At 46.3% G+C, this 14,235-nt stretch overlaps 1 protein-coding gene across 1 annotated transcript in view; it reads left to right on the top strand.

Moving 5' to 3' along the window:
• The window catches only part of LOC137651336 (argininosuccinate lyase-like), a 113,189-nt gene that overhangs the window by 77,855 nt on the left and 21,099 nt on the right, over window positions 1-14,235 (top strand). The gene's annotated exons all lie outside the window — the stretch shown is intronic.

The following is a 14,235-nucleotide window of genomic DNA, read 5'->3' as shown; positions in this document are numbered from 1 at the left end:
TATTTTTCAATATTAAACTTAGCCGGTGATCATATAGCTGCAACTCTGTTGCTCGACAGAAAAACCTACGGTCAAAATACGCCAGCGATCGCTATGCAGGTGGGGGTGTACATCAACAGCGCCATCTGTCGAGCAGGTACTTAGTACTCCAAGTAAACAAAGAACCAATTTTCTCTCTGTCGGGCTACTGACAAGACCTACTAATACGCTGTTACTAACTGGATTTGTTTTCACAACTATTTGGTGAAGTACACTATTCTAGTTTTGAGCTTTCGCTATGCAGGGGTTTTATCTTCATCTCAAAACTTGAACTCGTTTTGGATAGATTTAATTATGGTGACAAAGAGAGTATGGACTCTCTTTCACTTTTAAATGGCCGACCCTTCCCTTAGACGGAAGTGTGTTTAGGTTTTTAGTAATTTTGCTTAACACGTTATAGATCTATATATTTTATATCTCTCCGCCTTTATTAGGCCTCTTCGATTAACTTTCCATTTATTATAAACATATAAAAATAAATTTTTATGTTTTGTTTATATGCGACCTTTCCTGATAGTAGGCGGTCCTAACTTGGAACCGAAGTTAATCAACGTTGAGCCCGTTATATCGTATTTAGCCTTTAAAGAATTTAAAACTTTTTAAATTTAATGTTTTATGAAAGAATTTCTTTGATAGTCTTCGTACTGTTTTCAAAGATGAACTAACGTTTAGTTTTTTAGACTTCGCAGTTGTTGACGTTCAGGACGTTCAACATGCGCTCTATCGTTACGATAGAGAGAGAGTGTATCACGGTTTCACTTTGCAGTAAGAGTAAATCGATTCTGACGTTTCGTTCATTCTTTCTTAGCTTAAATGGTTTAAATTCTAAATTAAAGGAACTTTTTATTTGGAAAACCTTTCAGTTTTTTCCTTTAGCCAAATAAAGGGATTTTGACGTAGGAAAAATCTATTTCTGGGCGAAGGACCTGTGCCGCCCAGTGAATAAGCTCCATTTAAGCACTTATTCTTAGGTAATTTACTGCTAAATATACCAGAGAAAAAATGTAAAGGAGTGCTAGGTTAACTAGCTCGCTCACCTATTGGTGTCGGTATAAAATTGGGCGTATATTCCAGAGGTCCCGCACTATTTAGATTAATCCACGACAGAGAACCCCAATAGAGGAGAGCCGTTCAACCTCACTCGGTACTACTACAATGCATCCGCTCAGAACCCAACTCCTTAGCACCCAAAGTTTGGGGACTCCAAGGGAGAGGAGCTGGGAGGGTTCACTGGGCGGCACAGGTCCTTCGCCCAGAAATAGATTTTTCCTACGTCAAAATCCCTTTTCTGGGCTCGAACCTGTGCCGCCCAGTGAATCTATACAAGAGAAAAATGTCACCAAACTTGCAAAATAAAGGAAAAAACATAAGCGTAAGAGAAATACAGGATGCTTTAATCAGAGATGAGTACCAAAAAACAATTATAAGGGTATCTTAAATATGAACATAAATCCAATAAGGTAGGTATAATAATGCCGTGAGTGATAATATATACAGATACTCAGGAGCATAAAATTTACAAATATAATAACAGTATTCAGGTGCGAGACCAACGAATACAATAGGGTATAAATGAGGCAGGTAAGAGGGAGAGATAAAGAGTCAAGGCATTAACCTGTGAGTTACTCGGGAGTAACTACGCTCCCTGCGGCTACTGTAGAAAATTTTAGGGCTTCCAAATGTTTAAGGTAGTGTTTCTTGAACACTGACGGTGATTTCCACCCTGTATACCTGGAAAGGTCTGTAAAATTCATGTGGTGAAAGAAGTTCACCGAGGTGGCAACCACCCTGATATCATGTGCAAGAGGAAAAGAGTCAGGGTTAGCTTGTTTAATAAAATACAAAATTTGTTGCCTGATCCCTTTAATAGTAATGGTACCGCCTTGTTCTCTAACGAATAGAGGCCCCGAGGAGTTAGAGGAGGTCCGGGATAGATAAGACCTAAGAGTAGTGACAGGGCACAGCGACGGATCTTGCGTGAGGGGAACAATTTTCCAGGAGGTCCATCTGTTTTGAGGGTCTTCATTCTTAGCCAAAAAGAATTTGTTAGGAGAAAGAAGGACCTCTCCTGAAGGCAGAAAGTCAATATGACCCGGGTCTCTCGACAAGGCTGCCAATTCAGAAATTCTTGCCCCGGAAGCCAAGCTCACTAGGAAAAGTGTTTTCCTGAGAAGGGGCATGTAATCACAAGAACTGTTAATGGTATCAGAAGCCAATTTGAGTACGTCATTAAGGAACCAGGTCACCGGGGTAGGACGAGTAACCGGTTTCAGTCTGGCACAAGCTTTCGGAATTGAAGCTAACAAAGAGTCGGTTAAGTCTATGTTAAAACCCACTAGGAAGATCTTTTTCAGAGCCGATTTAATAGTGGTGATAGTATTGGCTGCCAGACCTGATTCTAATAAAGATCTAAAGAAAGTGACTGTAAGGTTCAAGTTCATACAGTTCACGTCTGAGTCTATTAAAAATTTTGCCAACTTTTTAACTGCAGAGTCATACTGACGGATGGTGGAATCCCGTTTATCTGATTCTAGGAACAAGGTGTTTTGAGGATCAATATTGGCACCATGCATAGCCGCAAACTTCATAAAGTCCATAAAGTTAGGGCGCTCTGAATGTTTGAGAAAGCGTACACAACGCGTGTTTGTACTATCTGAGACAGAACCGGATTGGGTATCGGGTGAGGGTATAGTCTCAACTCCCGCAGGAGAGGATACCAGTTGCTCTTGGGCCAGTTGGGTGCGACCAAGGCTACTTGTCCCTTGAAGGATCTCAGTTTGTCTAGAACTTTCAGCAAAAGATTCACCGGGGGAAAGAGATAAATCTTTTCCCAGTTGTCCCAATTCTGTGACATGGCGTCTGTGGCGTAAGCCTGAGGGTCTAGATTGGGAGCCACATATACTCTCAATTTGTGGTTGGATTCCGTGGCGAAGAGGTCCACTTGGAGACCGGGAACCTGAGAGAGAATCCACCGAAATGACTTTAGATCGAGTGACCATTCCGATTCTAGAGGGGAGGTCCGGGACAGGGCGTCTGCCACTACATTCCGGACTCCCGCCAGGTGGACAGCTGAAAGATGCCAACGGTTCGAGGCTGCTAGGGAGAATATGGCTACTAGAACATGGTTCAGAGGCCCTGACTTTGACCCGCCTCTGTTGAGGCAGCGGACCACCACTTCGCTGTCGAGGACCAGACGAAGGTGTTGTTTCTTGGGAAGAGCGAGACGTTTCAGGGTTAGAAGAACTGCCATGGCCTCTAGCACATTGATGTGAAAATGGCGGAACAAGGGAGTCCAAAGACCTTGAACTTTCTTGAGCTGAGAATAGCCGCCCCAACCTGATAGGGATGCGTCTGTGTGAATGATTAATTCCGGGGGCGGAAATCGAAGGGGAACTGACTTTGACAGACTGTTTGCTCTTGTCCAAGGAAGAAGTCTTTCCCGTAGAATGGGAGGAAGGCGGACTTTCCTGTCCCGGAGCTTCCGGTTCGCCCTCGAACGCCAGACACGATTGATATCTTTCAATTTTGCCTTCAGAAGAAGATCCGTCACTGAGGCAAACTGAAGGGAACCCAGAATCTTCTCTTGAAGCCGTCTGGAACTTACTTTGTCTTTGAGAAAGCGTTTGGTGTTCCTTGCAATCTCTAACCTCTTGGGTCTGGGAAGACACAGAGTATGAGATATAAGATCCCATTGCAGGCCGAGCCATTGGAACTTCGATTTTGGAAGAAGACGGGACTTCTTGAAGTTGATCTGGAAGCCTAGAGATTGAAGATAATGGATGACTTTGTGAGTGGCTTTTAGGCAATTTTGGGGGGTGTCTGACCAAATGAGCCAGTCGTCCAGATAGGCTACTACTTGAATCCCTTGATTCCTGAGTTCCTGAACAGCGACTTCTGCTAGCTTTGTGAAGATCCTTGGGGCAATGTTGAGCCCAAGGAGTAACTTTTGTCCCCTAAGCGAAAGCCTAGGTACGGACGGAAGTGTCTCGCTATCGGGACGTGATAGTAGGCGTCTGTAAGATCGATAGAGGTGGTGACGGCCCCACGGGGAAGTAAGGTCCGCACCTGCGAGACGGTAAGCATTCGAAACTTGTCGCATTGAATGGACAAGTTGAGAAGGGATAGATCTAGAATCACTCTTCTCTTGTCTGAATCCTTCTTCGGGACACTGAACAGCCGACCTTGAAACTTCAGATGTTTCGTTTCTTGTATGGCATTCTTTTGTAAAAGATCCTGGACAAATTCGACCAGGTCCGGAGTGGAATGTTGACGAAATTTGTTCGGAGGAGGAGGTCCTTGAATCCAACTCCACCCTAGTCCCTTGGAGATGATACTGAACGCCCAGGGACTGAACCTCCATTTGTTGCGGAAGGCATAGAGCCTCCCCCCTACCTGCTGCACCTCAGTATTGGTTTGAGGAGTTGCCTCCACGTCCGCCTCGGAAGTTCTTTCCTCTGCGAAAGGCTCTTCCCCTGCCTTTGTTCTGGTTAGAGCCACGGTGGTAGCCTCTACCTCTACCATAACTCTGGGAAGAGCTATGAGCCTCGTAGGACTGGTTAAAGGCAGGGGAAGTGGCGGAGGCACCAGAAAGCTGGCTCTTAGGTAGCAGAACGGTGACATAGTCATCCGAAGGAGCCCGAGAGGTGGAAGGCTGTGCAGGGGCAACAGAAGATGGAGGAAGAGGCAGCCGGAAGTTGGATGAAGCACTCTGTTGTTGCCTGAACTGGGTGGAGGTATATGGTCTAAGCTTCTTCCTACCCCGGGCTTGATAATTTGCGGGGTCATACTTGCGTTTAGGGGTCAAACCCCAACGGGCTTTAAGGCTCTGATTAACCCTAGTGGCCTCCGCCAAGACTTCCTCTACGAGATCCTCGGGGAAGAGATTCGAACCCCAACAGGAGGACCGGATGAGTTTATTAGGTTCATGTCTAATCGTCGCCTCAGCTAGAACATGCTTGCGACATCTGCGTTTAGCAGTAGCAAAGTCATATAAGTCATAATATAACGACTGTAACGTAGCCTTGTTGAGAGACTTAAAAATACTCTCCGTATCGTAAGTCAAGGCTATCGACTCCGTGGATGTGGCCAGGTTTAGAGTACGGCCCACACGTAGGCGGGAATCATATTCCTGTTTAATGAGAGATTCCGGGAGACGGGGAAGCTTCTCACTAAACAAGACTGAGGCACAGTCTGCTGCAAGCTTGCCGGAGGTAAAGGTGGTATGGACGTTGTCCCAACACTCAATACCTGAGGGAAGAAGGAGGGAGATTGGATCCACCTCTCGGATGGGAGGCAAGGGCTTCTCCTCCAGAGCATATTGAAAGGCAAGCTCTGCCACCTTATTGACGCATGGAGTCAAGGTGGTCTTGTCCATTAAGAACATCGTAAAGGAGCTTTTATGAGGCGTCAGCATGGTGTTAGTGCAGCCGATGTCATTCAAAAATCTGGCCCAAACAGATTGGGCTTGCTCCTTCGGGAAGATGACCGTCTCTTTGGGGACCTTGTCTAATCGGACTAAAGCTTCCTCGGTAAGTCTGGCATAACCATGAAATGGAAATGCCAGACCCGGAGGAAAGAATTCAAAGTCCTCTAGAGGACGAGTGCCAAGGCCCTCCAGAGTCAACATTCCGTCTGAGAACGGGGAATGAAGAGCCATCCGCCAGGGGTTGTTCTTGGCAAACGGCGGGAGCTTAGAGGCATCCGGTATGAGAGAGCTTTGGACTCTCTCCGGAGCTCCTTGCTCTAAAGCCCCAATTCTCTGACCGAAGTTAGAGAACATCGTGTCCATCCTCGACTGCATCTCCGAAACCAACTTTTCCTGCATCTCCGACACGATGCGAAGCATAGCTGATTCGGAAAGGCCCGGGCTAGCAGCAGGAGGGGCGGAAGGAACTCCCGGGTCGTGAGACTTAGAGGAGGAACCAGAGGTCTTTGAAGACGGGTTCGTACCATGTTTAGAGCCATGAGAAGTCTTGTGAGGCTTGCGAGCTTTGGGTAAGGTCCTTGAAGTAGACTTATCCTTAGGGGGAACCGGGTATGAACGTTGAGACGAATCACGGTCCCCAGAAAATCCAAGAAAGGAAGAGCGATCAGAAGAAGAAGAAAGAGCGGGGCTGAGGATAGGAATCTCAGCGCCGGACACACCTGCCTCACTTACCACCCTACCTGTATCCGGCTCGTCTAGCAACATTGGTTCGACGTCCAGGTTCATGGAGGCAACATTGTCCTCCAGACCTCCGGGGGCGTCCGATGGATCTTGCTCTGGGTCGATGAGATCCGTTATAGTGGCATCAATGTGGGCAATGATGGGAGCTGCCACATGCCTAGCCACAGCAGCTGAAGACTTGGCGTTGGGGTAAACCATGGTGCAGTAGTCCTCAGATAGGACGTACGGCCGCTTAGACTTTACATTCCGGGCAAACCCACCAATCCACACCTTCAGTGTGGCCCGAGCCGCAGACTTTTGCTCCGGGGATGCATGAAATAATAGGGGGAATTATAAAAGGGAGACTCCCAATGGTCCTTCAAGACCATAGATATCTTACTAATAGTAAATAAAATAAGAAGGCAATATAGCCAACGGGACTCACCGAGTCAGATCCAAGGGTAGTGATGAGGTCGAAGCAAATCACACAGTTATCCGGGTGCCATACCACAACGTCTTCCAGTTGAACCCCACAAGGGGCGTGAGATCGGCAGACGGAGTGGCCACAAGGCTGGTGCAGAACAGCTGCACAGGCCGGCGTCAGACAATGCACCATCTGTAAAAAGAATAGTATATGAGAAACTGTAATTCTCTTAATTAGGGGCGGGTCTGGAGGACCCGGGCCTAACATAGGTCTAACACAAGATTAGAGCTTAACTGTACTATTCTTTAAGTGGCCTAACATAGGTCTAACACAAGAATAGAACTTAACTGCACTATTCTTTTAAGTAGGGGCGGGTCCGGAGGACCCGGGCCTAACATAGGTCTAACACAAGATTAGACTGTAAAAAATAAAATAAAGTTTTTTTTTTTTTTTTTTTTTTTTTTTTTTTTTTTTTTTTTTTTTTTTTTTTTAATAGGGGCGGGTCCGGAGGACCCGGGCCTAACATAGGTCTAACGCAAGGTTAGAGCTTAACTGTAATATTCTTACATAGGGGCGGGACCGGGGGTCCCGGGCCTAAACATAAGTCTAACTTGAAACTAAAGTATAGCCATCCATTCCGGTCAAGCCGGGAGCATAAAAAAGGATGCAATAACAAGGAATTAAGACACATAGTGTCTGATTTCCCGGGGTGGGGTAGACCCCGGGCCGGGAAATAAAGGTATATTCAATACCAATTCCTTTAGAGACTCCGGGGTAGTGATCTGTCATATATAATCATCATAGGAAATGTTATAAAATAATAGGGGGGCGGAACTGTAACTAAGAACTGCCAATTGAACCCGGAGGGTTTCGTATAACATAAGCCAGAATGAAAAGTGAATATAAAATAGGGTGCACCGGGATCCAACTCTGTTGACCGGTGGCCAACCAGACTAGACAGAGACTAAACCGCCGGGCCACCCGGAGGACAAAGTCCATAAACACTTAACTACCCCCTCTAAAAGGAGGGAAGGCAACGGTCCCTTAGTGGAGGGGGGAGAAGCCTAGCCTCCCACCTAGCTAGAGGGGGAGCGTGGGGGAGGATCACGTGATACGAGGCAGCAGGGCTACCAACTGACGATCCCCAACCAGACAGATCAAACGGAGTAATGGCACAAATATTCATTATAAAAATAATAATAGCGTTAAATATATGAATAAACACATAGAAAATTTTTGGGCAAGGCATGCAACATAAATAATTAAATCACAAAAGACACACCTGATGGCTAAAATAACATTGCCGCCTTAGCACGATCGGCAGCCATAGCGATACGTAAATGATATCGGCCCAAAAATTGAACCACGAGGATTCTAAACGCTAAATAATGAATATTCACAATAACAAATAATATTTGATAATAAAAATAATACACATAGTAACACCGCAAGTGAAAATTAAAAGCTCTCAAAAACAGGAGTACCAACTGTAGTGAAATCAAGCAAGATCGGTATGAACGAAGAGAATAAACTCCTATAATATAAATATTAAACGATCTAGGTTGCTCAAAATACAGTAAAACCCAGCTTGATACTTAACTTAGACGGTGTCTCCTGGGAAACCGACGAAGAAGCCATAATTCACTAGAAAATATCCAAAATTCGAGAGCACTAGAAAAATGCGGGTTACTGCACAAGTCGTGCTAAACGGAGTTGAGTTCTGAGCGGATGCATTGTAGTAGTACCGAGTGAGGTTGAACGGCTCTCCTCTATTGGGGTTCTCTGTCGTGGATTAATCTAAATAGTGCGGGACCTCTGGAATATACGCCCAATTTTATACCGACACCAATAGGTGAGCGAGCTAGTTAACCTAGCACTCCTTTACATTTTTTCTCTGGTATATTTAGCAGTAAATTACCTAAGAATAAGTGCTTAAATGGAGCTTATTCACTGGGCGGCACAGGTTCGAGCCCAGAAACATGTTTTTTTTGACGATATATAATTGGGCTCTTCTCTCAGGTGCGAAATCAAGAGAGAAAGAGAGAGAAAGATAGAGACGGAGGGAGAGAGAGGAGAAAAAACGTTCCGTTCAAGCGGGTAACGTGTTCTCGTGTTTCTCTCCTCCCTAGTCGCTGTACGGGGAAGAAGGTAAAACGTTTCTAGGGTTTTATTCTTGTCCCCAGGCTATGTGCGGTGAGAGATTGTAAACGTAGTTTATTTGAACTAGTGTTTAGTCTCTTTCCCAGCCACTGAATTCTTTATCTTTATATATGTTTTCTGTTTTTGCTAGTATTAATGAGCTGCATTATACGACTGTTTTCGCAATTACAGTACTACCTTTTAATGAAGGGTAGAATTGCGTGTTTCAGGTAGAAATCAGTAAAAGTTTCGATTTCAGTGAAATAAGTGCAAAACAGAAAATCGAAGTGATAAAGTGATATGCGCAAAGTGTTACAGTGTTGCGTCCAAGGGTTCGTCTGTTCGTGCCTGTCGTTCACCTAGTCCAGGACCTCTTGCAAGCTCCCAAGCCCAGGGGAGAAGTAATGTCGAACGACTTATGGGTTCGTCAGGCCTTGATCAACGAACAGACGTTTCCCTCCGTGGTTTCGGGCGTATCTACCCAAGATCGCCCCACCCACACAAAGACGAGAGAGCCCATTTACTTCTCGTCTGCGGAAGAGGTTTCTCGTAAGAAACCATGGACCAAGGTCTCGCAGCTTATTAAGCGCAAGTCGGTCCCTTCCGCGCAAGTCCAACGGCCCAGTTGTAGCCACTGGGTCAGTTCGGACTCGCTGCAGTCTTCCGACGACTGCTCACCTCCTAAGAGAGGCAAAGCGGTACCGCAACAGGCAGTAACACCGTCTGTTGCCGCACCTGCTACTGTAGACCCTAAGTGGTCTTTGCTGCAGACCATGCAGACACAGTTAACATCTTTAATGCAGGACTTTCGTGCGGAGAAGGTTGACGCTGCACCCGTTAGCCTACAACCAACCACGGTTGTGCGTTCAGTTGACGCTGAGGCTACCTTCTCCCGCACTCCAGCTGTGAGAGTCCCGCCACCCATGCGCAGTGTACCCTGCCAGCCGCATGTTGACGTTCAGCGACGCACGGAACCCTCCGTTGACGTTCGCGAGTTACAACAACAACCTAAGTTGTTTTGTTTTGACGCGGTGCGTCAGCCTCCGCATTCTAGAGTTGTTTTGACTGCTCAGTATAGACAGTCAAAGCAGTCTCGAGTGAACACTGTATGTCCTCACGCACCTGTTGTGGTTGACAGTTCAGTTGTTGACAGTTCACAGACTGTCAAGCAGTTACATGACGTTGCCTCCTGGTCTGCTACTAATGCACCAGTGCTGTATGTCCTCACGCACCTGTTGTGGTTGACAGTTCACAGACTGTCAAGCAGTTACATGACGTTGCCTTCTGGTCTGCTACTAATGCACCAGTGAGAGACTCACTGAGATAACCTAGCTTTTATCGGACAAGGTTCCTGTAGATGAGAAAGTGCTGTTCTCCCTCCTACTGATATTCCTTTGAGGACTCTGTCATTTGGAGAGGAGCCTTAAGCTGCTTAGCCTCCTATGGACTTTAATTAAATCATGATGATTTTTTAAGGATCTTCGTCCGGATCTTGTAACTGCTGCTCCTCGTTCGCCTAAACGTCAGAACTTACACTAGGCCTAGCTACTTCGAAGCCGTTGTTGTTAAGCTAGTGCTCTCTCGCTCTCCTAGAGAGCGTTACGTTGGCTAGGCGACTGGTTTTTGCACCAGGAGGAGTTTTAGGGATACAGCCTTTGATTTCCCTTCTTTTAAACTGGCTTATAGAGCGAGAGTCTGATAGGACACGAGAGAAGTTCTCGGCTTGGGAGTTCATGCCTCTGCCCAGATAGACTTCTCAATTCTGGTAGACTCGCCCTGGCGCCTAGCCAGGAGACGCTCCAAGTTGTTTACAGGTCAACATCTCAACTTTTGTCGAGCCTTTGAAGTTTTGCTGTACTATTATGTCACACATAACAAGGCTTCCAGGGATGGTAAATGGTTCCGCCTCAGTCGCTAACCCCGTCTGTTGCCACACCTGCTCCCGTAGACCCTAAATGGGCTTTGCTGCAAGACATGCAGTCCAAGCTTGTGTCCTTGATAGAGGACTTAAATGCGGAGAAGAACCTTCTGGCCAACAACCTTCCAACCGGTTGGTTTTGCGCCCTGTTGACGCTGAGGTATCCTACTCGCGTCTGCCAGTTGAGGTGGTTCCTCCACCGATGCGACCCAGTGTGGGTTGCCAGTCGCACGTTGACGTTAAGCGACGCTCGGAGGTGGTTGTTGACGTTCAGTGTGTCACTAGGAAGACGTTCAACAACCAGCAGAGGTGACTTGTTGTGACGCAGTGCGTCAACCTCAGCAACCCGGTAGGGTGTTGACTGCACAGCCCAGACAGTCTAGACAGTTTCGGGTTGACGCTGTACTTCCTCGCGCACCCATGGTTGTTGACAGTTCACAGACTGTGCAGCAGTGCCATGATATTGCGTCCGGCTCCGTCACGCATCCACCAGTGCGACCGGATGCAGCGAGTCAGACGTTGCCCACTCCGTTGCCGTTTCCTCATCAGTTTCGGATGAGGAACCCTCTGATGAGGACGTTGCTGAACAAGACGATCAACCCCCAGCCCTGCTATCCATCCAGAAGATGCTGAAGAAGGAACGCTGCCCAGTCAGGCTGTGGATGAGTCTGGTAGGGACTCTGTCATCCGTGGATCAATTTGTGTCACTAGGAAGACTACACCTCCGTCCTCTTCTATACCATCTAGCTTTTCACTGGAAAAAGGACAAGACGCTAGAAGCGGTCTCGATCCCGGTTTCCGGAAAGATAAAGTCTTGTCTGACTTGGTGAAAGGACTATATCAACCTTAGAGAGGGTCTTCCCCTGACTGTTCAGACTCCCAACCACGTTCTCTTCTCGGACGCATCGGACGTAGGCTGGGGTGCGACATTAGACGGTAGGGAATGCTCGGGATTATGGAACTCGAGTCAAAGGACAATGCATTTCAAGTGCAAGGAGCTACTGGCAGTACGTCTGACCTGGAAAGCTTCAGGTCTCTCCTTCAAGGCAAAGTGGTGGAGGTGAACTCGGACAAACACCACGGGTTTGGCGTACATCTCCAAGCAAGGAGGGACCTACTCTCTGACATTGTACGAGATCGCAAGGGACCTCCTCACCTGGTCAAAAGGTCTAGACATTTCACTAGTAACGAGGTTCATCCAAGGCAACTTGAATGTCATGGCAGATTGTCTCAGTCGGAAGGGACAAATAATTCCAACAGAATGGACCCTCCACAAGGATGTATGCAAGAGACTTTGGGCCACCTGGGGCCAGCCAACCATAGATCTCTTCGCAACCTCGATGACCAAGAGGCTCCCAATATTTTGCTCACCAATCCCGGACCCAGCAGCAGTTCATATAGATGCCTTTCTACTAGATTGGTCACATCTAGATCTATATGCATTCCCTCCGTTCAAGATTGTCAACAAGGTACTGCAGAAGTTCGCCTCTCACGAAGGGACAAGGTTGACGCTAGTTGCTTCCCTCTGGCCCGCGAGAGAATGGCTCACCGAGGTACTTCGATGGCTAGTAGACGTTCCCAGAACACTTCCCCTAAGGGTGGACCTTCTACGTCAGCAACGCGTAAAGAAGGTACACCAAGGCCTCCACGCTCTTCGTCTGACTGCCTTCAGACTATCGAAAGACTCTCGAGAGCTAGAGGCTTTTCGAAGGAGGCAGCCAGAGCGATTGCTAGAGCAAGGAGAACATCCACCCTTAGAGTCTACCAATCGAAGTGGGAAATCTTCCGAAACTGGTGCAAGTCAGTATCCGTATCCTCGACCAGTACCTCTGTAACTCAAATAGCTGACTTTCTCTTATATCTGAGGAAAGAACGATCTCTTTCAGCTCCCACTATCAAGGGTTACAGAAGCATGTTGGCATCAGTCTTCCGTCACAGAGGCTTAGATCTTTCCAACAATAAAGATCTACAGGACCTCCTTAAGTCTTTTGAGACCACGAAGGAGCGTCGTTTGGTTACACCTGGTTGGAATTTAGACGTGGTACTAAGATTCCTTATGTCAGACAGGTTCGAACCGCTACAATCAGCCTCCCTGAAAGATCTCACCTTTAAGACTCTTTTCCTGATATGCTTAGCCACAGCTAAAAGAGTCAGTGAGATTCATGCCTTCAGCAAGAACATCGGATTCTCATCCGAAACGGCTACATGTTCTACAACTTGGTTTTCTAGCCAAACACGAGCTGCCTTCTCGGCCTTGACCAATATCGTTCGATATTCCAAACTTATCGTATGGTTGGAAATGAACTAGAAAGAGTCTTATGTCCTGTAAGAACTCTTAAGTTCTATTTAAAAACCTTTACGAGGCCCGTCTGAAGCTTTATGGTGTTCAGTTAAGAATCCATCTTTGCATATGTCAAAGAATGCTTTATCCTATTTTATCAGACTGTTAATACGAGAAGCTCATTTCCATCTGAATGAGGAAGACCAAGCTTTGCTGAAGGTAAGGACACACGAAGTTAGAGCTGTCGCAACTTCCGTGGCCTTTAAACAAAATAGATCTCTGCAAAGTATAATCGACGCAACCTATTGGAAAAGCAAATCAGTGTTCGCGTCTTTTTATCTTAAGAATGTCCAGTCTCTTTACGAGAACTGCTACACTCTGGGACCATTCGTAGCAACGAGTGCAGTAGTGGGTGAGGGCTCAACCACTACAATTCCCTAATTCCATAACTTTTTTAATCTTTCTCTTGAAATGTTTTATTATTGTTTTTGGGTTGTCCGGAAGGCTAAGAAGCCTTTCGCATCCTACTTGATTTGGCGGGTGGTCAAAGTCATTTCTTGAGAAGCGCCTAGATTAGAGGTTTTGATGAGGTCCTGTTGTATGGGTTGCAACCCTTGATACTTCAGATCCTAGGGGTCGCTCAGCATCCTAAGAGGATCGCGAGGCTCCGTAAGGAAGACGTACTTAAAAAGGCAGAGTAATTGTTCAAGTCGACTTCCTTACCAGGTACTTATTTATTTTATGTTTGTTATTTTGAATAACTGCTAAAATGAAATACAAAATACTTAGCTCATAATAATGTAAACATGTAATGCTGGTCTCTACCCACCCCCCTGGGTGTGAATCAGTTATATGATCACCGGCTAAGTTTAATATTGAAAAATGTTATTTTTATTAATAAAATAAATTTTTTAATATACTTACCCGGTGATCATATACTAAAGGACCCTCCCTTCCTCCCCAATAGAGACCCAGTGGACCGAGGAGAAAATTGGTTCTTTGTTTACTTGGAGTACTAAGTACCTGCTCGACAGATGGCGCTGTTGATGTACACCCCCACCTGCATAGCGATCGCTGGCGTATTTTGACCGTAGGTTTTTCTGTCGAGCAACAGAGTTGCAGCTATATGATCACCGGGTAAGTATATTCAAAAATTTATTTTATTAATAAAAATAACATTTTTACAGGTGGATGCAAGTGCTTGTCGCAGAGCCTTATCTGAAGAGATGCTCTCAACCGATGTTGCCTACTACCTTGTGAAGAAAGGGGTAAGGGAAACTCAATTTTAT

Source organism: Palaemon carinicauda, chromosome 12, assembly GCF_036898095.1.
Source record: "Palaemon carinicauda isolate YSFRI2023 chromosome 12, ASM3689809v2, whole genome shotgun sequence".
Taxonomy (NCBI): domain Eukaryota; kingdom Metazoa; phylum Arthropoda; class Malacostraca; order Decapoda; family Palaemonidae; genus Palaemon; species Palaemon carinicauda.
This window is presented reverse-complemented; position numbering and strand designations above follow the sequence as displayed.